This window comes from Petaurus breviceps, unplaced genomic scaffold (genome assembly GCF_028583685.1).
Source record: "Petaurus breviceps papuanus isolate PSGF00001 unplaced genomic scaffold, PetGlider_PUasm1.0 90784, whole genome shotgun sequence".
NCBI lineage: Eukaryota > Metazoa > Chordata > Mammalia > Diprotodontia > Petauridae > Petaurus > Petaurus breviceps.
In genome coordinates this window covers 1,403,157-1,427,324 of record NW_027187345.1, presented here as the reverse complement: position 1 = coordinate 1,427,324, position 24,168 = coordinate 1,403,157, and positions in this window count along the sequence as shown.

Here is a 24,168-nt window from a genome sequence, read left to right as displayed (position 1 = left end):
ATAGTCCTCAAGATTTATCAAAGATCACAGTTTTCACTCACATCCATGGGTTTTATATCCCCAAACATCATGCAACCAATGCCAAGAAAGTCAGTCATGGTTACATGTGCTTTTAAAGCTGAATGTAACCTGACCCTTGAGCTGCCTGAAACATCTGTTTGTTTTGCATTTGAGGGGGTCAAATAGAAAAAGAAAAGGAAAAAGGAAAGGAGAGGAGAGGAGGAGAGAGGAGAGGAAAAGAAAGGAAAGGGAAAAGGAAAAGGAAGGAAGCGAAAAGAGAAGAAAGGAAAAGAGAAGAAAAGGAAAAAAAAAGAGAAGAAAGAAGAAAGTCCTAGCTTTGTAGTTCATTCCTTGCAGTTGGGTGGGGTGTAGGGCAGGGGGAACTTTTCTCTTTAAAAAAAAAAGGCTCATCCAGTCTATGATTGAATTAATAAGAAAAAGATATAATAGGAAATAATGTGTATCTAATTATTAATGTACGATAGAAATGAGCTTTTATATTGCAATTTATATTGCAATTACCTTCTTTGTGTTATACAGCAGAACAATACAGAACTTCTTTATTAATGTCTAATAGCATGGTAATTTAAAATATTCAAGTTTTTTTTAATAAGGTAGTGTATGAAATGTTACCTAATTTGACAAGATTAATTATACAATTAATTTGATACTGCTCTCAATTAAATTAGTAAAAATTCTTAAGCTAGATGCTTTTGAAAAGAATGCTGGAACCTAACATGAAGTAAGATTGCCTCTTAAACATTATATTAATTAGAAGGAGATGAAATAATGCATGTTTTGTTAATATAAAGGGCATTGTCAAAAGGTAGTATTTTATGACTTTATTATTATTATTGTTATTGAAATTATAATAATAACAAAGTACTAGCCCACCAAATCATTCCAAAGGATCTCAGATAAGAGCAGAAAATACAGTGGAATTATTTCTGTACTGGAAGTTTAAGGAGAACAGGCCTGTTCTGGCATAATGGAGAACAGGCCTGGCCTAGTAGAAAGGGAATTGTGTACTCACTGTGATCAAAGAACCTAAGCTATTTAGCTCAACAGGACCTTAGCTCAGCTCATAGATTGTCACAATGCATTCTGGATATTTTGTGGCTTTTTCTGTGTTGTTAATTTTAGTATATAACATATAGTGCCTTGCTGATATTAAATGTATAGTAAATACTGTCTGCTGAATTTGCTGAGTTGAATACTGAATATATGTGTGTGTATATGTATATACATATATATGGCAATACATCATACTAAATCATATCATATATACAAAATACTAAATCATTCTTATCTCTTTTTCTATAATAGCTGCCTTCCTCAAAAGTGTACAAAAATGGATATCTCCATGTTTAATATTGTTTCTGTTGACTACCATGGCAATTTGGAGAGGAGTGGATCATAGGTTTAGAACAACAAGAGACTTTAGCAGCTACCTAGAAAACCTATTCATCTTACAGGTGAGAAAAATAGAGAGGTTAAGAGGCTTGCCCAATATCACAAAGGTAGTAAAATAGCAAAACAGAGAGACATGCAGTCCAGGATGCTTTCCAGGGTATCAGCTTGCCTCCATGTGTTCTCACAGAAAAATTTGGGGTCCACTATAACATTTTTAAAAATGCACTTAAAATTTCTAATATTCCCTGCCAAAAAAAAAAGCATCTTGCCTTTCGTTCTGAGTGTCTCTGTGTGTTTAATTCTCTTACACAAGGTCTGTACATGCATTTAAGAGCACATATTATTAAAATATCCCACACAGATATTAAAATTCCCATCTCCCTGGGAGTTCTTACTGATTCCACCAGACTTGAATACTTAAGCAATCACATGGGCTCTGCCATTACTTCAAGTTATTTAGCAGAACTCCCTAATTGGAAGGGCCACTTGGAGAAGCTTTTTCAAACAAATCAGCATTACCTGCTGTGAACTTCACAGTAAAGTTAATATTGTCACTTTAAGTGAAGATATTAAGCTATCAATAAATGTTTATGGACCCTAATGACTGACTAGTTTATAACAAATAGATACATAGATTGAACTTCTATTCAATGTCCAATTTCAGCCAAGAGTTTCTTGGCTGTGTGCATTTTGTATATTTCGGGTGTAAATATTTTGAACTGCCCACTGTAATATCAACAGCAAGACTGAGACTTTTACACTTCTTGTTTTAAGCTCTTGTATTTTTGATGCAAAATCCTTCTCATATTTGGTAGGACAATTTATAAACTTAAAGGGATCCTAAGGTCATAGTCCTTTCCCTCTGGCCACAGTTCCTATGATGACCACAGACAGGGCTGAAATCTCAGTTCCCTATCTTAGACTGAGCAACCAGAAGTGTTCATTAGATCAGTGCTGTTCTATGCCAACTACCCAAATAGAAATATATGCTGAGTATGAACAAAGCTATGTTTTTACCTGTACCAGTTCTCTTATCTTGTACCAATGTCTCATTTTTGGTGTTCAATTTTTAGGCCAAGGAGAACAGGGCAAAAATAGATGAGGGAAATTAGACGAGTCAATTTGATTCCTTTTGCCTAAGTTTTGGATGGAGAAATTTTGCAGTGATACTTTCTAGGTGAGTGACCTTAGTCATGTAATTTCCCAATTACATTATCTGTAAAATGGGGATAAAAATAGTCATACTACTGACATCGCAAGATTCTTGTGAAATAATGTATGAAAAGGGCTTTGTAAACCTTAAAGTGCTATATAAATTTCAATTGCTATCATAATTATGAGTGACTAATTATGGTAACTATGCTGCCCAACTATCTATGTCCTAGCCAAGTTAGAAGTTTCATAAAGATATCCCCAATGGAATTCATTCCCTTTCTTTATCTATCCCACTAAGGAAGCATCCTTCCTGGCTGGAATGTAGGGGCTTAAAGGGCTTGTTTAATTTGGAGGTATTGTAACCCTGTCTCCAGAATGGGTTGCCCTAGTTTTTGAGGTCACAGGAACATAGGATCATAGAGCTAAAATGAGAATGAGCCTTAGAAGCCAAGTAGTCCAATCACCTCAGTTTACAGATGAGGAAACTGAGGTAAGGAAGTGATGTTGCAGATAAAAATCAGAGATGGTATTTGAATCTAGTTCCTCTAACTCAAGAGTCAACCCACTTTTTCCACCATACCATATTTTCAGATACTTTTTCAGTTTGGGGTTGGGGGCCAGGATAGAGCAGATGCTGTCTGATCCCTTTCCTTGTTGGTCTTTCCTCTGGCCTCTCCTTTGGGTTCTCCTCTTTTGCTCCAGATCAAGGGGCCACTGTTTTGAGCATTGATTGGTTCACTCAATTCTTTATGTAGTTATTGTTCCTGTGTATCCTTTGGTTCTGCTTTTTTTCACTCAGTAGCATTTAATATGTCTTCCCATATTTCTTTATGTTTTTTATATTTACCATTCTGTATAGTGCAATGATATGCCATTACATTCAATTTATTTAGCTATTCCCCTAATGTTCAGAACCTAGCTTTTTTTTTTAGTTTTACTATTACAGAGAGTACTGCTATGATTTTTTTTTTGGTACAAATGAGTGTTGGTGATTTTTTTTTTTGCTTATCACCAACCTACTACAAATATGATACTAAAAGTGGATTGGGAACAACACAAAGTTCTGGAAAATTTATGATATAATTTGATTTTCTTGTCCAAAAGAGCCAAATCAATTCATAGTGAATACCAGTAATGAATTAGCTTACATTTTATATCACATTCCCATCAATATTGAATTTATCATCTTTATCTGTTTGATAGCAGGTCATATCTTAGAGTTGCTTTAGCTTTTGGGTTTTTTCTTTTGATTATTAGTGGGGTTTTTTAAATACTTTTTTCTAGGGGTTGTTCAAAGTTTAGTTGTTTTCTTTTGAGAACTGCCTGTTTACCACATTTGACTACATATTTATTAGAGAATGACTATTAATAATATAAATTTGTATCAATTCCCTATATCAATACACATTTTTAGATAGACATTTTATTTGAGGTTTTTAATACACAGTTTTTGTATATATACTGAGGAATCAGTACATATCTTTCCATTTTATTTTGGATGTATTTTTATTTGAACACATATTTTTAGTTTTATAATATGTTATACCTAGTTAATAATTTTTCCCAATCTATAATTGTATAAGATAGTTTCCCCTGATATTATTTGCAGCATGTCCCTTCATCAAAAAACCCTTTCAAATTTATAGTAATTTGTTCAAAATTTATTATGACATGCAATCTAAAATTTTAGTTTAAACTGTTATTCTAGTCCTATTTTCTACCAAACTTTGACCCAGGTTTTTTTCTTGCGATTTTTTGTTGAATATTGAATTCTTTCTCTAAAAATGTATATACTTTGGTTTATCAAACAGCAGGTAACTGTATATTTGTTTATAAATCTTGTTTATCTGAACATGCCATTAACTTATTTTTCTCTTTTTTGTTAAGTTATATAGCTTTGTTGATTATTTCTTTATGATATAATTGGAAATATGATGATACCATTCTTGCTTCCTTTGAGGACTTGAAGCCAGGAGGAGCCTAATTTGAATCCTGCCTCCGATATCTACTAGCTGTGTAATCCTAAGAAAGTCACTCATTCCCAGTTTGTTTTTCATCTGCAAAACTGGGGATTATAACAGCACCTAACTCATAAGATTGTTGTGAGTATCAAAAGAGATGATATATGTGAAACATTCTATAAACCTTCATGTGCTAGAAAAATGTTTGCCATATAAGCTTAAATTTTTGTTTTCTCATTTGAATTTTGTTTGTAAGGGGTGTGTGTGTATGTCTCTTGCACAAGTAGAAAAACGGTATGTGTCCACATGGGACTGTACATGTGTGGCTCATGGGGAAGCATGAATTAAAATCTCCAGAATCTCTTCCTCCTCATACCCTGATCTAAGTGAGACTGACTTACTGATTTCTGCAAGGAGATGAGCAAGCATGTGTAGGGGGGGAGGAGGGTCAAAGGCTGGCTACTCTACATGGAGAGGAGGGAGGGAGGTACTGAGATAAGTATTTATCTACTCCCCCAAATATTGTTAGTCTAGGGGAAATAACTTGTAAGTTCTAACTGAGCACCTGAACACTATTCCTTAATAAGGAAGAAGCACTCCAAGCTATGTATCCAAGACTTGATTCCCTTCCCAACAAATGCTAATTCCACAATGAACACATATATTGCCTTATCATTTTCATTTTTCTGGGTTTGGGGGTTATTTATTTAATAGCATTTGTAGATATCCATTTCTTTTAAATTTTCAGTTTTGATGTTACCATCAAACACATAATAGGTTTTCAAAAATAAGTCATTTCTTCTGAATTTACTGTGATTTCAACTTTGTTTTTTGTAATTTGGTTTTCTTATTCAAAAATAATTTTACTTTTAAAAAACAGCCATTTTGCTCATTAATGTTTTTTACTTTCAATTTTATTTACTTAACCTTTAATTTTCAAATTTTTCTCTTTTTGTGCTTGCTGTGGACTCATGAATTTATTGGATTTCTGTGGTTTAAACTTCATATTTAGGGACTTATTCTGCCCTTTCTGTTAACATAAATGATCATGTATATAAGTTTACTGACAATATGTGCATCTAGCTGAGGATCCAAATGCTTATATTGCTTAGCTGTTGCCATTATCTTTGATATTTTGTCTTTTTGATATAGCATTTGACATTATTTTGAAAATTATTTTACTCTCTACTTAAGTTTGCATTTTAAATTTTAATTTTTTATTAGGGTTTTTCTTTGCCTTATCACCTATAAAGGAAGTATTTAAGATATCAGACTTTCTATATGTATTTATAAGTTCTTCAATTTTTATAAAAGTCACAGTTATGGCTAAGAGGAAAATAAACATTTCAGTGCTTCATTCGGTTTTCTCCATTTTTCAAGTCAATTCACTAAACCTATATTAAAATACCTACTATGTGCAATGCACTAAGCTAGATACTGGCAATTCAAGAACAAAAAATAAAATAGTCCCTTCTCTAGGAAGTTACCTTTTACATATATTTATCAAATCCAGTTGTTTTCCATTTTTATTGTAGTCCACAACCTACTTCTTGTTTATCTTTGTTAAATTTAGCAAGGCCTAATAGAAGAGAGTTGAAATCTCTCACTGATAATGCCTTGTTGTCTATATCTGGTTCACATCTCTGCTAACTGCTAACTTTTCCTTTGAGTACTTAGCTGCCATGAGTAAAACAATTTTTATAGGGTCCTTTGGACACTAAGAAGGTACCCATTATTTGGGGAATGGCTGAACAAATCATGCTATATGAATGTAATGGAACATCTATAAGGAATAATGAAAGGGATGGTTTTCAGAGAAACCTTGGAAGATTTGTACAAAGACAATTTTTAAAGACTTGGGAATGCCAATCAATGCAATTACTAGCTACAGAAACATTACTCACTTCCAGACAGAGAGATAGTAGTTGACTCAAAATATAGATTGTGACCTTTATTGATATGGCTATTATAAAAATTTGTTTTGCTTAACTATACATGTTTGTAATGATTCTCATTTTCTCAATGGAGGAGGGAGGGGAGCTGAAAGGGAGAAAACTCAAAGCAGAAAATAAAATACAATTGAATTTTTAGAAGTTTATAGTTGCTCCACTAATTGATGCATGTCCATTCAATATTGTTGCTGGTTTCTTGTCTAAGGAGGCTTTAAGTTTCATATAATTTCAAATTTTAATTCTGCATTTTATATTCTGCTTTGCCTGAAATCATCACTATGACATCTGAATGTTTGGAGTCACTTTGAAAATATAGATTTTCTTGTGTTTTAGGTGGATGTTTTTCCTATGGACAACATATTGTTGGATTATTTTTTAAAATCTATTTTGAAATTTTTGTGTGTTTATTGGTGGATCTAGTTCTAATCATGATTATAATTGTCCCTTTCTGTTTCTCCCCGCAGTATTTTTCTATATTATTTTTATCAGTACTGGTTATAACAGCAATTATTTCACTGATACCATTCTCATTGGAGATTTTATATACACACACATATTCCCATGACCTCTTCATTCTTACTCTTAAACATAGATCCCTGATTTTACTGAAACAACCCTTTAAAAGCTTCCTTACTCTTCCCTCTAATGCCAGATAAGTATATTATTTAGAAGAGGCCCACTCAATCCCATCCCTCTCACTTCAGTCTCTTGGAATTCATCTGAGGCACACACACTTCAGGCACAACAACCTTTTTTTTCTTTTATTCTTCTACCCCCCATCCTTTCAAGTCAAGTAGTCCTCATAGTTCCCTCATAGTTTTGCTGTTTCTCAATCAATTTCTAGCTATTTTCCTTTGATATCCCCTTTGCAAGATTGAACTTCAAAGATGACACATTTTTTTTCTTCCTAAAGAATACTTTGTAAATACTTCAAATCACCACTAATTCAGTCACTTTTTTTTTTTTTTGCTTTTTGGAGGGGGGAAGGTAGGGCAATTGGGATTAAGTGACTTGCCCAAGGTCACATGGCTAGTTTTGTGTTAAGTCTCTGAGGTCAGATTTGAACTCAGGTCCTCCTGACTCCAGGGCTGGTGCTGTATTCACTGCACCACCTAGCCACCCCTCTTCATTAAATTTAATTACATATTTACACATGTCAGAACTTCCTTAATTTATATTTTTGAGCTTATTAAGTATTTTGAAAAACCTTGCAGTGCATACAGTTCACTACTAAAGCTATTTCCCCCCTTCTGGTGCCTGCTTTTTAGTTTCTTTTCTCCCATGATAATTATTCATTGTGTTGCCACCTTTTTTTTTTTCTTAACGTAGTTTTTAGTTGATCTTTTTTCTGTATTGTGAGTTTTTTCCTGGTGAAGCTTTTTTATTTTGTTTGGTTATGCTTTTACTTAGATAGATTTATTGCTATTTTAGATGGAGGAGTGTTAGGCTCAAAAAATGACTATTCCCTCTGTTATCTTGCCTCTCGATACCAGTATGTTTTCTAAATATTTTAAGTTTTAGCTTTCCATATAAATTGCTTTCTAGAGTATAACCAATGAGCTATCTTTTCTCCCTTTGTAGTGATGTTCCAACGTGAAACAATTGAAATCATGGTTTTTATTCAAGAAATTACCTTTGTGTCACTGTCATTAATCTTAATATGTATTATATTGGTAAGCTTTGGTAATTCTTAAAATGTTATCCAATAAAATAGCCAATATACAGAATGCGTGAACAGGAAAACATATGAGACTAGCAAATAACATTTAAGTGAAGTAAATTGGATAGATCATATTCTAGCCTTGATAATTCTCATTGTAAATATTATAGGAATTAGCTAAAGCCACCACAGCTAACATTTTAAATAGTTCCTGGTGAAGACTAGTTAGATCTTCTACACAAAAAGTAGGAAATTAGACCTTTATGTGATTAGATATGTATAATCCAAGTCCCAGACATTTCTTTCCTCATGGTTACTCTGTATATTGGTTTCAGAACCCAGAAGAGAATCCAGGTGCCTAATTCTTGATTTTGAGCATTTTCTACTACATTATGCTGCCCTCTGAAAAAGGACCCTGAGAATTACTAGTCAGTAATTTCTCTACCTGAAAAAAAAATTGAATAATAAATCATCCAAAAATCAATTTGCAAACATCTACAAAAGAACAGGTCACTGGGTAATAACCAGCATGGCTTTGTAAGGAACAAGTCCAGGCTAATCTAATCTCCTTCTTTGACAGAGTGACAGGCCTAGTAGATTGAAGAGAAATAATAGATATAATCTATCTTGACTTCAGCAAGGTTTTGATTCTGTCCCACATGACATACTCATTAATAACCCAGGAAAAGATGTTCTAAATCAATATTCTCCTAACTGTGGCCTGGCAGAGGCTTCTGGTGGTCCTTGCCGTCCCCCCTGGGTAGTTCATTAGTATATTCATGAAGCAATATATTGGATACTAAGAGGGTCCTTTATTTCTTAACAATCTAAGTCTGAAGCCTATGCAAAAAGGGATTCTTTTAAGAACTATACATATCTACTCTGCTGACCCTTTTAGTTGTGGAACTGAGGAAGTCAAAAGGAAGATAGTGGCCCTCAGGCTCTCCAGATCTGTTGGCCAGTGAGTTCCTTTCCAGTCTACTGGTGAGTTATCCAAAAAGAATCGGACCCAGTGACCTTGCTAACTAGAAACAAAGAAGGAAGTGCCTGTTTGCCCAAGCAGACCTTGCAACAATTAAGAATTCAGTAATATGAAGGTAAAGAGTCAAGAGGAAGAATTTTCAGGATTGACTAAAGACTTCATGGCTACCATGTGCACCAGATCTGAATGCCAAACAAGTAACTTATAAAAAGACTTTCATGAAACATAGGAGCCATGCATAAATAGGAGACTGTCAGTATTCTTGTACTGGCTAAATCACATGCATCTTTCTGGGTCTGTAAAATTTCAGCAGTCAGTTACAGGGTAGCCCAGTCCAGTAATGGGGGGCTTCAAGTTAAGAAAATGAGACAGGCATCTGAGATGGAAACTCTTTGAGGTTTCTTTTTCTCACTCCATGACCCCCTACCAACCCATCTCTGTTGATCATGTCTTCAGAAAGCCTGAACCAGTAGAAGACAACACATCCATCCAACGAGGAACAAAATGAAAACACTTGAGGACAAACAGATACCAAAACAGTCATGCTCCCAAGGGAGACAACTTTATGACCCTTTGCCCCAGAGAATGCTGGCTAAGGACTAAAAAAAACAAAAAACTTCCAGACCACAAAGCACCAGAAATTGTGAGCTACACTTTTGCCACACATATATGTCACACATATACCTCATAATGGACCTGAGCCAATTTGCGGAAGAATATGTCCCAGGCTATTGAGGGGAATGTTCTACATCAACTCTTCTTGCCTTTGCTAAATGCTAATTATACCTGATTTTCTATTTGTTTATGGGAAGAATCCCAACAGGAACTTGTGAGAGAAGCTGAGCTCCTTGGGGTGCCCCTAGAACTTCACTCTCTGGGGGCCCCAACTTGTGAAAGTGGATGCTAGTTGGGTGAGTGAGTTCCAGAGAAGGTGCTATACCTATTATATGCATACATGCTTTCAGCCCCCAATAAAATGAAGTCTCCTTGAAAGTAGAGACTTTTTCATTCTTTATATTTATACCTTCAGGACTGAGGCACTCAATACATGCTTGCTGATTTGGTGAGTCTCACCTATGATAATCAAAGAAGCAAATGACATCAGAAGGCATCTACTCTATCTTCCTAACCAGTGCAGGAATCTCCTCTTATTATTTTATGTGTTGTGGTCAAACCTATGAACTCCTTCTCAGAATACTATTTGTAAATGCATAAAATAGATTACAAAAAAATCAATTATATTGAAATAAACATATATTTTCCCATTCAAGTTTACAGACCCCCTGAAAAATATCCATAGACAAACAACTATTTGGCATATTTGTAGTCACCATACGTGCTGTGAATATTGCATTGGCACTACACACCCCCTGCCCAGGTTAAGAACTCCTATAACTTTTTTTTAAGTTTTCTTAGATGTAAGGTGTACAATGGGAAAAAGGAAGTTTTAGGCTCAACACAAGCTCCTAATAATTAGAGTAACTCAAAAGTAAAATTGAAAGTCTTCAAATATAATGGGCTCCCCATCACTGGAAGTCTTTAAGTCAACACTTGCATGACCACAGGGTAGATGGGGGCAGGCAGGAGGGGAAAGATAAAGGATGTTGTAGGAATAATACATGTTTCTGGTTAGATTGGGAGAGTGGACCTGATGACCCAATGAGGCCCCTTCCAATTTTGAAATTCTGTGAATCTATGAAATCTTGTTCAGACTTGTCCTTCCCAATTCCAATTAATAACAATTCCTCCTGTGTAACCAGACTTAGTTGTCCCCATTTCAAAATCTTTTCCCACTCTCTCATATATAAGAAATAATACTTTAATAGATATGAGACTAGTTTTGAAATTAAGAGCCCCTGAGTTTGCTCACTATGGGTTGCAAACCTGGCCAAAATTTCTTGCTTTTTACATCACCTTGTCATACAAAGGCAGAAAGCACTAGGATATAATAAGAATAAAGCACTCTTAGCATAATAGTGAATGGCTCCATTTGGACAGTAATACAACCATCACTCTCAGATCCAGGGAAATCAATTTCAGCAAGTAAAGACTTCCCAGAGGCTTCACCTGAACTCAAGCCAAACCTTTTGTGAAGTTTAGAAAGGCATGCGAAGTTTTTTTAATTGTTTTTCATTTCAGTGTGCCCACACTTCCTAGTATTGCCTGGGGCTACAAGCAGAAATGTTGAAATACAGTTGGAGGAAGACTATTCTTGCCCTTCCTTCTACTGTACTTAGCAGCAGAAGGTATGAGAAATCTCACTGGAAAGCTTGTTTTCAGGATTTCTCACTGAAGTTAAAAAACAAAACAAAACAAAACTGATTGATTAGAATAAGCATGTGAACCTGAGTGCTCATCTAAACTCAAACCTCTTCTTATTCAAACTTTTCCCAGGCATCAGAAAAGGGGTTCAAGCTCTTTTAGCTGAGTCACTTGTCCAGGTTAATTCAAGCTAGGGAAAAAGTGCAGGTCAAGAGGTGCTCCAATCAAACTGTCAAGCACAGGAATGAACAGGAGTTGGGGTCAGGTTATAAGATTTGAAACAGAAATATAGGGATCATGATCAGGGTGAAATAGAGGTAATAAACATGGCCAGGAGGTCAGGACCATGGGAGGTTTGGTTCTGATTATTAATCCAAGGCCAGTAAAGTTTAGAGGCTAAGAAAGTATGGTGGCAGCAAGGACAAATTCAAAAACAAGAAGAGAGGAAGGCTAGACATAAGGATCAGCAGTAGGAAAGAGAGTGAATATCTAGGCCACCACTTGGCTTCTCTTCTACTGGACATCTTTTTACCCAACTCACCTGCTTCTCCCTAGGGTTCTGAATGGCAGGAGTTTTAAACTGCCAAAACTTTCACAAGATATTTTTAAAATTTGGAAACCATGTCCAAAAAACTTAACACAGCATGGAACCCACTATGATACAGTGTCAAGAAAACCGGTTCTGGAGTCAAAAGACTTGGTTCCAGTTTGACCTCTGATTCTTTACTACCTATGTACCTCTGGGCTCAGTTTCCTCAACTATAAAATAAGTGGGTTAGATAAGATAATTACCGAGGTCTTTTATAGTTCTAGAGCAATGACCCTATCATAAAAATTTTAGGAGGAGATTAGTTATACCTGTTTGTTCCAGTACATTGAAGGAATTGGGAAGGAGAAGCCTGAAGAAGATTTCATTGATTCATAGAATTTCACAGTTGGAAGGGGCCTCACATGGTCATCAGGTCCACTCTCCCAATCTAACCAGAAACATGTTAGAATATCCCTTCTTTTTTCCCTCCTGCCTACCCCCATCTACCCTGTGGTCATGCAAGTGTTGACTTAAAGACTTCCAGTAAAAAAAAAAAAAGACTTCCAGTGATCGGGAGCCCATTATATTTGAAGATTTTCAATTTTACTTTTGAGTAACTCTAATTATTAAGAGCTTATGTTGAGCCCAAATCATCCTCTATTCACATTGTACCCATTACGTCTAAAAAAAAAAAAAACTTAAAAAAAAGTTATGGAGTAGTCTTCACTGAAACAATAGCCCCTCCCATAACCACTACCTTTTCTTTTTGGCATGTTTAGAGCAAGTCTTTGTGACTTAACTACAAACAGACAGAAAAGTGGTGGCAGAGACAACAAGCGATGTATACTGGTGTGGCTCAACAAGACCTTTACAGTGGAGCCAAGATTAACACCTCTAAACTAGGGTTGCCCACCAACTTCCCTCACAATGGGACCAGGACTAATATCAATATGCTAGATGTTGGGAATACAGATAAGAGAAATCATGTCTGCCCTCAAAGAACTTACTTTCTATCAGAGTAATAATATGTACCTAAATAACTATATACAAAATAGATAAAATGCGATTTTGGGTGGAGAAAGGAATTAGCAGGTATCTAGGTGGCACAGTGGATAGAGTGCTACCCCCGTGTTTCCCCGATAATAAGACCTATCCCGAAAATAAGCCCTCCCCTTACTGTGTAAGATTCCTCAAAAATAAGCCCTATTGAGATTGCTACTGTAGTGAAGGTGATCCCCTGCGCTACACGCTACGGTACATTACGGTACCCTCTGTATGCACCGTCCCCCCTCCACACTCCCCCCCCCCCCGTGAAACGCACACCACGCTCCGAGCTGCATCCAATCAGAGCTGCAGCAGTGAGCGCATCATCCTGTTCTTCCCCAGTGATTTGCTTGCTGGCGCCATTGAGAGCAGTGCTGTGGAGGAGAGATGAGGCAGGACAACATAAGCCCTCCCCTGAAAATAAGCCCTCTGGTGTTTTTCTTTCCAAAAAAAAATAATAAGACAGTGTCTTATTATCGGGGAAACACGGTAGGAAAAAAGTCAAGGAGAAACTAAGTTCAAATTCTGCCTCAGACATTTACTAGCTTTGTGACCTTGGACAAGTTACTTAATTGCTGTTTGCCTCAGTTTCCTCATCTGTAAAATGAGGATAACAATAGCACCTACTTCATAGGCTTGTCGTGGGGATCAAATGAGATAATACTTGTAAAGTATATAGCACAGAACTTAGCACATAGCAGGCATTTAATAAATGCTTGTTCCCTTCCTTTATATATATATATATATATATATTTCTATATATATACAATTACCTATGTATACATTTATACATAGATCTGTGTATATGTATTTGTGGTTTAGTTGTTTTTCAGTCATGTCTGATTATTTATGACCCAAGTTGGGATTTTCTTGGCAGATACTGGAATGATTTGCCATTTATTTCTCTAGCTCATTTTACAGATGAGGAAACAAGGCAAATATGGTTAAGTGACTGGTCCAGAGTCTCACAGCTAGGAAGTGTCTGAGGTTAGATTTGAACTCAGGAAGATTAGTCTTCCTGACTCCAGGCTTGGCACTCTATCCACTGTGTCACCTGGTTATATAATATACCTATTATAGGTCTACATATGTGTATATATATATATATATATATATATATATATATATATATATATATATTTATTTATTTGTTTGTTTGTTTGTTTATATACATATGTGTGTATTGTGTATTTATGTACCTATAATTTCATCAGTGTCGGGAACTCCTGGTATCTTAGAGCATTGCTTTGGATCCCTGACAGTTTAATTGACCTGCCCATGGTCACAAAGCTATTAGGTGTCAGAAACATGAGGTGAATCCAGGTCTTTTTTACTAGAAGGCCAACCCTCTATCCATTGTGCCATGCTGCCTCTCCTACTATTTCTAAAAAGCTGAATTTAAAAATGTAGTAGGGGTCCTTTCTGTGTGATGTTTGCTGTAGAGCAAATCAAGGACTAAATTAGAACTGTACTTCTACATTTCTAAGCTTCTTAGGAAGAAGCCAATTTCCTACTTTTAATAAAATGTAGGGCACTAGAGCAGTGTTTAGAGACCAACACTTCAGAGGCAGAAGTCGTGGAGGTTCTCTGCGAGGGCCCTCATTACAGCTTCTTCAATGCCGGTGAAACCTGATTTGAGAATGCCTGCAATGCAGAGTTTCAGAATCCCAGAGTTAAAAGGGACCTTAGAGGTCATCTAGTCTAACCCTTACCCAAAGCATAAATCGCAACATCCCTGACATTATAAGAGTTGAAAGAGTAAAATCCTAAAAATCCTGAGTTTAAAGTTGTAATAAGTGAATGTGAGAAAGTTCTGCAGCAATGATACTTAGCAATAACCAATCAGAACTTTCTCAATATTCAGTGAATACTAAACAAGTTAAAGAGGAGAAAGGATAAGGAAGAAATGTTTTCTCACGAGAACTTATTCTCATCCCTTCAAAATAGCAACATCCAATTTGAAGACTTTGACTTTAGATCTTGACCAAAACTGAAAATTGCTGAGATCAAGGAATGTGGGAAATTATACATCTTGAAATGAGTCAACTAACCTTTCCCAAACTCTAAAAAAGATTTGACTTATGTTTTGAAAAAGTGGTAGCAGGAGGGAGAAGAGGAGAGAAGAGAATAATTTAAATTGTAAGTAGTCACTAAAAAACTATTCCTGAGTACTTTGTCTTCTTTGGATTGGAAAAACAAAATGGTGTCTTAGTGTGATCGCTTTCTACCTCATTAGATTGCTTCTTACAAAGAATCACAAAAGGTTATGTGTTGTTTTACTTCCACAAAACATTGCAAGATTATTGATTTTGGAGTGCTGCAATCTATAAAATCATATAAAAATATCCTGAAACCTTAATGAAAAACTTCCTGTTGTAGTATTTATAATGGATAGGATAGAGAATTGGATCGAGCTCTAGATCCAAATTAGAAATAGTAACAATCATCATTGTATTTAAGTAAGTTTTATTGATGCCCCCCCCTTTTTTTTTTAGCATCACAAGCATTTCAATTTTACCTCATTTCTCTCCCTTAATTATCTCAAAGTAGAACAGTTAAGCAAAACCAGCCTCAATAGAGAGCATATCTGGCACTAGGCACAATATTCCATTCCTGTAAGTCTCCTAACTTTTTACCAAACGCAAAAAGATTCATTACATCATATGTTCTCCAAGGTCAAGATTCACCATTATAATTTGCTCAGTATTTGATTTTTCCTTCTAATATGTTTTCATTTATATTATTAGTCATTTTGCACATAGTTGTTTTGTTCTATTGTTATCTGTATCAGTTCATGTGAGTTTTCTCTAGTGTCTCTGAATTCCTCATAATTGTCATTTCTTATGGTTCGGTGATGTAACATTACATTCATGTGCTATAATTTCTCTAGTCATTCCTCAATTGATGAAAACATACTTTTATCCATGTTTTTGCTACCACAAAAAAAAATGTTTTGAATACTTTTCTCTACATCAGGCCTCTCTTTGACCTTTTTAGTGCACATAACCATTAATGGAATTTGGGAACCACTTGACATTTCTCATTTGTGACCCAGAATCATTTTCCCAGTAAGTTGATTCTGAGTATGGGTTGAGTCTTGCTCCAGGAGAGCCATTACATCTAACCATTTTTCCACCTTAAGGGAATTTATTTCTCCCCCTTTGCAATCTTGATAATTGGCTACTTATATCACTGAATGGCAGAATGAAAAGCCTTACCTGGGTGAGAAAGGGATATACATGAACCAGTGTTTGTATAACATTTATTTTCCTTAATGAAACTTTCAGAGAAATCCAGAGATAAATCTTCCTATACTTACTCAACATAGAGAGCAACACTGAGCTAATTTAACAAAAAATTTCAGCCAATAGGACTCATTAACTAGAATTTTGTAACAGTGAAATTAGACCTTGGTGAAACTGAGTCAAGCATAGAAGGTTGAGAACATATGCAAGTATAAATAGGAATCAGCATCAGAACCTTGTAATAAAGACTCAAATATCAGTGAATTATGAAAAGCAATGGATTTTTGTATGGCATTTATGAAATACACAGCTTTTTTTCTCCATGATCTCATCTCATGCCAATAGGATGCATAGTACAGCACTAGTAGTTACTGGCATCTGTTATTTTTGGTGTTCACAAGAGTATGTGTGTGGGGGGGGAGGGGAGGTAGTAGGGGACAAAAATAATGGGCAAAATCATGTTTAATATAAACTGATTGAATAGAACAATGTTCTATCTTTCATATATGAAGATAAGTTCCACTTTGAGTATGAAATGTACTTCAAGTTATATAACTGGAGAGGTAACATGGTACAGTAGACAGAGCATTAGATTTGGCATCAGAGGACTCGGGTTCAAATCTGCATATTGCTACTTACTACCTGTGACATCAAACAAGACATTTAATCTTGACCTCAGTTTCCTCATTTGTAAAAGAGACATTGGACTAGATGGCTCCTGAGGTTTTTACAATCTATGATCCTAAAGAACATTTGAATGCCAATGGTTACCCATTAAGTAAGTGGGGTAGCTATGATTTGAACTCAGATCCTCTACCTATAAACACAAATGGATATGCTCTACCCCTAATTTTAAAAATGAAAAAAAATCCACTTGATTCTCTGCCATATTTAACTACCATCCTACTTCTTTCCTTCATTTGTCTTCCCAACATATAATTCTGCCTCTACTTCCTCAGCCGTGTCACTGTTCTTTCTCCTTAATCAAGTGTGATCTGGTTTTCTTCATCTCTAGTCTATGGAAACTCACTTAAAGTTACAAATGAGCTCCCGTCATACCCAATAGCCTTCATTATCCTTGACCTTGATGTAGCAGTTGACACTATTGACTATTTCATTCCACCTTGAAACTCTCTCTTCTGTTGGCTTCCATAGTGCTAGGTTATCCTAATCCCCCTGAAGCCTCTCTGACATTCTTTCTTTATCTCTTTTAATAACTATTCATCTTCCTTACCCTTAAATATGGGTCATTCACCATGCCTTAGCTTTCAGACCTTCAGTCTATAAAAACTCTTCTGTTAAAGATTTTATCCATATTCTCAGTTTCTATGTGGAGGACTCCTAAATGTAAATCTCTAGCCCTGACATTTACTCATTCATTCAACAAACATTTATTAGCATTTACTTTATAAAATGTGATGCACTTGGGACTAGGTGAACTAGACACAATACCTACCCTAAAGGAGCCCATAATTGGTATAAACAAATATTTACAAATTAGAGTATGTTTGATGCACGAGAGGAGGACAAAATGCTATGAGATGTGATGAAGGAGCTACGGAACCAAATTTACAACTGTCTACTGGACATTTACATTTGCATGTTCTGTTTATTCATGAAATTCAGCATTCCTAAAACAAAACTCCTTATTTCCTCATTCCCAAAACATCTTTCCCTCCTGACATTTATTCATTTTAATGCTCTAGGCATTCTCTTTTTCCTGGTTCACATCTGGAAATCCATCTGTCCATCCTCTCTTCTACTACCCTCATTCAAATCTTTTAAGATGAAATTATTGCCATTCTCTGAATTGGTCTCCTTGGCTTCAGCATCTCATTCTTCCAATCTATGTAAGATATTAGTGCCATACAAATAATTTATACAAATTTTACAAAATACAAAGTTTAAGAAAATTCAGTCATGTCACTTTTCTATTCAAAAAAATTCAGTGATCTACCTATGGATAAATCCTTAGTCTTAAAATCCAAAATCCTTTCCTTGCCATTCAAGATGTTCTGCAATCTAGTTCTAACCTACTCTTTCAGACTTATCTCTCACCTTCCCTAACCCTTCACTCTGCCAACCCAGTTTGTATACTTTTCATCAAATGTAACCTGAACTTTCCTGACACTGATTTTGTTTTTTGGCTGATAATTTCCAACCCATTTGGAAAGCCCATTTCTCTCCTCTCAATTTATCCATATCTTCAAGAACAATATCCAAACTCACCTTTTCTGATTACTCCAGGCTGAGATAATCTTTCCCTTCTCTGTTTCCAATGAATGGCAGCTGTCATCCATGTGACAATACTTCCAGTGTATCAACAAATAGCTTATTCCATTTATTCTAGTGTCTCTTCTTGAGCTCTCATCCATATAATTAATGTTGTTCAACTTTAAGAAAAAGCTTTCATATGAACTGCTTCTCAAACTGTGCTTCTATTTATTTGAGGGCAACATCATTTTTTTGCATTCCCTAAATAATGTCTTGAATATAATAGATGTCCAATACCTTTTTTTTAAATTTTTAATTTAATGAAAATGTGCCATTAGGCAGGCACATAGGAGATGAACACAAAAGTATATTATTGATATTTGAACAAGTATCCCATGGTATATACAATCAGATGAGTGTAGATCTCATCCAGTTAACTTGAGAAGTTATACTCTATTTCTAAACTTGCATTCACTGATCAAAACATTGTTGGACCAATTCTTATTTTGGAATTGCCTTCAGACAAAATCCTTAAAAAACAAATAAACAAACAACTCAAAGGACTGGCAAAACTTTGCCCTCTAAGTATGGAATTGATTTTTTAAAATAGCCAAATAGTCATTTTGAATGAGGAGGGTCATCCAACTAGTAATGCCATTTATGGCCAAAAGTAATGTGACTTCTTTTCATGTAAACTGGTTGTGAAGGTAATTCCTGAAGAATGGTTCCAGCAATGCTCTGAGCAAGGGCAGTATCACTGGAATAAGCAGAAAGCTTCCCAAGGGGACTAATTAAAAGAGGACAGCTCTCACTTAAATGTACAAGTTCTAGTATGTGTCTTTAAAAAGTCAACCTCATTACAGCATAGATAGCTTTGTTTATATAGTGTGACTATAATATAATGAAACTAGTTTCCATAAGCCATGTGTGATGATTAGGTTCATTAACTTTTAGTTACTCTTCAAGTAAGAAAGGAAAGGGAGGGAGTATAGCATAGGTGATCTATTACAGTTTTATATGCAATGGCAATGAATAGTATGAAAACTAAATCATCCTAGCTGATGGGAGAGTTGAAGAAATCTTAAGTGGCAGCTATGTGACCCAGTGAATAGAGTGCTAGACTTGGAGCTTGGAAGACCTGAGTTCAAATCCTGTTTCAGAGACTTATTCACTGTGTAACTGGGCATATTAATTAGCTTCTCTCAGTCTCAATATCCTCATCTGTTAAATTGGGATTATGGCGGTAGCTATTTTATAAATGTGCTGTGAAGTTAAAATGAGATCATATGTATAAAGCATTTTGCAAACCTTAAAGTGATGTATATATGCTAGTTATTCTGATGATTATGATGATGATGATGATGACAGTTTTAAGACACATGAAATGTGAAAGATGACAAAACCAAGATCTATTGAAGTAGATCACTGGTTCACATTCTAAATTAGAGAGTAGGGGAGGGAGGATAAGAAACAAAAGAAGAGGAAAGGAGAGAGGGAGGAAAAGGAAGGGAAAGGAAGAGAGGGAACAGGAAGGAGAGAGAGAGAGAGAGAGAGAGAGAGAGAGAGGGTGTGAGTTTGAGTTTGGGGAAGGAAAAATTTTTTGAAAGTAAAAATTTTTAGCAGCCTACTTTAACTCTTAAACACTTATAGAATGATCAAAAAGGACAGATAATTCTATTATGATAGCTACACACCTCAGCAAAATGGTGGACATATAGCCAAGTAGTTGAGTACGTCAGTGGTGTTAAACTCAAATAGAAAGGGATCCCTGAGGGCTATGTCTTGACATTAAAGTCACAAACTCATGTTATCTATGTTTTATTGTATTTTCTATTTATGTAACTTATCCCTAGCTGCATTCAGTATGCACAATGCTAGCAGATTTTGAATTTGATGCCTTTGATGTATGCTGTTGATGTGGCAATATTTCCAAAGTCCTAATTTCTGTTTAGCACACAGGATACGTTGACATATGTAGAGATCAATAGGACCAAGTTTTGCCATTGTCTTAAAATTGGTCATTAAAATTTTCTCTTTTAGGTCTGGCTAAAGAAAACTTTGGCTCTCTAGTAAGTGATGATATGTGTGGCATATTGTGGGACACTGCCTCTTCAAACCAATTATGTTTCAAAACAAGTCTGTTCCAAAGTAAGAGTAGAAATTCCTTTTTTCCATTCTTAATTTTTTCCCATTCTTAAATGGATAGAATCAACATTTCACCTTTTTAAAAATGAATTCCTCACCTTTTTTAAAAAAAATTATTAATAGGGTGGCTAGGTGGTGCAGTAAGAGCGCTGGCCCCGGAGTCGAGAGGACCCGGGATCAGTTCTGGCCTCAGATACTTAACACCCACACAAAAAAAAAACTGGCCATGTAACCTTGAGCAAGTTACTTAACCCCACTTGCTTAAAAAAATTATTATTTCCTTGCCGTACTCATTCAGCAAACAAGATATTATTAATTGTCTACTCTGGCAAAGCATTGTCTAAGGTTGAGAATACAAAGAAAAAAATGAAAAACAGTTTTTGCCCTTAAGAGGCTTGCATTCAATATATCCCAGTGGAATTATCTCATTTTCTATTAAAAAAAGAAAGAAAACACATCACCCTAGAATAAACAATGTACAAAGTCATATTTCTCAACAAAATTGCCTAAATTAATCCTTCTCAGTAATCAATAAATATTTGTATTAATTGAATTAAATTCAACAAAGACTTATTGAATGCCTACTAAATGAAACTTCTTGTACTAAAGAATGAGACAAAGATGAATGACATAAAGTCCATACCTTCGAAGAACATGCAGGCTAATGGGAACCATAGAAAGGAATAAGAGAAGCATACATTTAGCTATGCTTTTTTTTCCCCTTAATGCTGGGCCTATAATTTTATTGATATAGAGAACTTCTGATGAGTAAACTTTCTGTACTGATGCAGATTGGCAACTGTTATGTAACATACAGTCTTAGGAAAAGTTGCGGGGACATCAAAAGTTTAAGTGACACAGTCACTGCCTATTATACCTACGATCAGAGGCAGAATTTAAGTTTCTGAGGAAAGGTACAAAGTGTTTTAATGGGTTGAAGGCAAGAAATATCCTTGTCCAGTTGGGAAAAATCAAGGGAAATTTTATGAAGAGGGTATCACTTAATCAGGACCTTGAAATTCTATCAGGAGAGACAGGGTGGAAAAAAGGATCAGCATGAACAAAGTTATAGAGGGATGAAAGTAGAAGAATCAATTAAGCAATAATCATTAATATACCTTAATGAGGTATATCACCTCATTACTTTAGTGAGAGTGTGTGTTAGATGTTTGGGAGTTGAAGGACACAAGACTGGAAAGAGAGGCTGGGACTAATGTACAAAGGGCTTTGAATGCCAACCTAATAAGCTTAGACTTAATTTTGTAGGCAATAGAGTATGAGCAGGAGGGTTTCTATGTGAATTTCAAGATATTAGTGATTTTTAACGATAAAGGAAAGAAGAAATGATGGGATAAAAGGAGTAGCTGACTCAAGTTCAATTTTCCATTTAGATTTCTTTTGAAATCCCACTCAGTGCCCACTTCTTCAGCCATAAAATGGTTATAAGACATTACTGTTTATAATTGCCAAAAGCAACCCTGCGTCTGCATAGATAATTGACATTAATACTACACTCAGTTTGATTCCTCAGAATAGCTTGGGTTTCTCTAGCTGTGCTTTCCCTCTAATGCTATTTGACACCGATTTATATTAACAGGGGAAAAAATATGTCAAGGAAACCTGGTTTTGGGGGTTTTCTTTTTTCCATAAAGAAAGGGACGTTTCAAGATTGATTTCATGTCAAAGCTTCCCTCACCTCCCATTTTGATTTGACATTACTATATATATGATGGTTCCAAGAGTTGGATTTTTCAATGACTTTTTACCTCACCTTGGGATATTAGGTCTTTTTCATCATTAAAGTCATCATCAAAAAGTACACCCAGGAACATTCTAGTTAACCAGGAGTAGGCAATTGAAACCAACATGCAACTGATAACTGTAAATCCTAGGCTGAAGCTTGGAAGTGTCTTTGAGGCCTCAAAGACCTAAATATCTGTACTAAAAAAGCTATCTGTCCAAAACCTTTAAATAAAAGTTCTAGAAAGATTCCTCAGAAAGACTCTATGTACACTTATTACAGCCATCAAATGATGAAATTTCAAACTTAAATAAGAATGGAGACCATTAAACTGTACATAAGGAACCCTGCAGGCCACATATTGACTTAGAAAACTGCATATTAACATTATCTCTGTTTTATTATATTTTTGTTGATTTTGTTAAATATTTCCCAAACACGTTTTAATCTTGTTCCAGTTGCACTCTGGAGTGTGGTGGACTGCAGTGTGTTTGATACCTCTGATCTAAGAGGGCTGGTTGGCAAGAAAAGTCAAATCTTTGTTATCTAAAAAAGTGCAGGTTTAGTTTATCAAGAGTTATCTTTGCAGAGTGTGGTGGCATATACTTTCAATCCCTGCTCCTAGGAAGGTTTATTGGCACATCGTAGAGGCTTTAAAAAGTTTATTGACTTATTATTGATTTTATTGATTTAAGTTCTAAATTCTGTTATTTCTACTTTTTTTACCTCTACATCCATGCATTTTTCTGTAGAGATTAGTAATAAACATGCATAAAAGGATTATATTCTGTTTCAGAGAGCAGAACAAAAGAAAAGAGAAAGACATTGCATCTAAAATTTAAGCTGTGTGTTGAGGACATTCATGTTCATAAAGGAGAAATAGGGACAGCAAGAAACCAATAAGGGCAGCAATGATCATCTGGGTGCTGCATTGGAGAGAGCACCACACCTGGAATCAGAAAGACCAGAGTTCAAATTTGAACTCAGGCTAGTTGTGTGACCCTGGAGACTCAAATCTGCTTCAGTTTCATCATCTGTAAAATGGAGATAATAATTTCACCTACTACTCATAGTTGTAAAGATAAAACAAAACATTTCTAAAGCATACTTTGTAAACCTTAAAGCACTCTATAAATGCTTTCCAGACCACCACCACCATCATCATCATGACTTATTAGCAGCAAAGAAAAGAAGGCACCAGTTATTTGCCCAGAGACTGCCTGCATAGTGATTTATTCCACAATTCCTTTTATGTCCCTAAAAGCCAACTATGTCCAAATCTTCTATACTCTGGAGAATACAGTCAAAAACATTGTTACTACTATTATTGTGATTATTAATAAACTTGGAGGAAAAAACCAAGCTTTTATCCTAAAAAGGAAAGACTTTTTCATATAAGCAAACAACAAAGGAGAAGGAATAAAATTGTGATTTCATTGGTATCACAGTTACAGAGAAGAAAGAAATTTGTCTCTTAATATCTTTTCTCTCCCCTCTAGAATGCACATGAATAAAATAAATAATCAACCAACTTTCTTAACCCCCTACTATGTGCCAGGAAACACTAGGAATATAAAAGGAGGCAAAAATAATCCCAATCCTCAAGGAAATTGTAGTCTAAGAGGTCATCTAGCCTAACCCCCTTATTTGACAAATGAGGGAACTAAGACCCAGGAAAACGGTGATTTGTTGTAACAGCAAGCACCCTAGTATACCCAGGATGGCTGCTAGCACAGGTTCTTTGATCTGCTTTTCTAAAGGAAAGCAACTCAAAAGGTGTTAACAATCTTAGTGTAATCAAACATATATTATTTACCTAGTTCAGGGGGAAAAGTGAGTACCTTGAACTTCAGAAAAAATACAAA